Raw genomic sequence first — 1,574 nt, forward strand, 5'->3', positions numbered from 1 at the left:
ATATTGCAGCTCAGAAGAACTAAAGAAGAACAGTACCATGTGAGGATACGCTGCTCTTCGAGGTATTTTAATGAGGTAGTTTCACTTTTGTGCATAAAGTATTCTTTGTTTACCTGCCAAACGCTTCTCTTGCTTAAAGCCAAATCCACACTCAGAACAGGAGCAGGAAATCATAACAGGAAATGGAATCCAGGCGCACAACAGTAAAGGGGAGGCCATCATCTCTCTCACCACTGGAAGAGAGGTTGTCTAGTAGTGTTGGGCTGAGTCTAATGGATTATTATTTGTTACACAAATAATTATGATAGGAGATTAAACTGTACCTTTATCTGTGGCCCAGGAATAGCAAATACAGAATGATTTATGTTATGATGTGGTTTCTCAGTAGTCGCCAAGAATCTTATGAGTCTGAAATGACTTCATTACTTTACCACAGGCCTTGACAATTTAAAAAATTACATTTGGGTCTATTAAGAAGAGATCATTAACAGCAGCGCTGAAGTCTCACATGGTTTACTACCTTATCACCACTCTCTGCATTGCAGAAAGTTGTTTGAATTTTTTCCAGAAAGGGATAGATAGATAGATAGATAGATAGATAGATAGATAGATAGATAGATAGATAGATAGATAGATAGATAGATAGATAGATAGATAGACAAATTGAGAGCGTGTGTGAGTGAGAGAGAGAGAGCGAGAGAGAAAGAGAGGGACAGTGTAAATTTCGTCGATGAAAACTGTGACGAACAATGCAGGGTGCAAAATCACTGGGAAAAATACCACAAACCTCATTTGACTACAATTTGACTAAAACTTGTATAGTTATCATTAACTAAAACTAGACTCAAACTAAGAATGATCAAATGACTAAAATATGACAAAAAAAAACGAATATGTATTTTAGTCAAAAGGCTAAATCAGAATTACCTGCCAAAATGAACACTGCACAGGAAAAATGTTTATACTGTACAGAGAATACAGTGTGTGGGACAGAGTCCCAGGCCATTGTCCTTTAAGCTGGCGCTGACTGCTTGACTGAGCAGACCTAATGTTTTGCTACAAGGTGCAGTGCCTGCGCTAATCTCTCTAGTGACAGGGGCTGTGTGTATGTCTGTGTGACAGAACAACAACACCAGCGCCTAGTTAAGGAAGGCCGCTAAATATAGCAGTAGCCATGGCCTTGAGAATGAACTGTCAGACAAGACACACAAAGAGGGGAGAAAATATGAAACCGCCTTTGTCCCAGCGAAAGGGCAAACCATATTTAAAATGGTAGTAGAAGACGGAGTGAAGAGAGTTCCAAACGAAGAGTGAGTGGATGTGCTACAGTGGCTGTTTCTTGCTGTATTGAAGCACACAATGAGGGGTAAGAGGGTGGGGGGGGCGTGGGGGGGGGGGCAGAGATATGCCTGGTCCCTCTTGCATGACCTGATTTTTGTACATGGAGCATCAACAGTGTGTGCATAGCATGTTAATGACTGTGAGACAGACAAGACTCCCCTTCTGTTTTCCCTGGCCTTGTGTCTGTGAGCGTGTTTAGTCACAAAACTTAAAAAATGCAAGAAATATTTCCA

Source organism: Chanos chanos, chromosome 15, assembly GCF_902362185.1.
Source record: "Chanos chanos chromosome 15, fChaCha1.1, whole genome shotgun sequence".
NCBI lineage: Eukaryota > Metazoa > Chordata > Actinopteri > Gonorynchiformes > Chanidae > Chanos > Chanos chanos.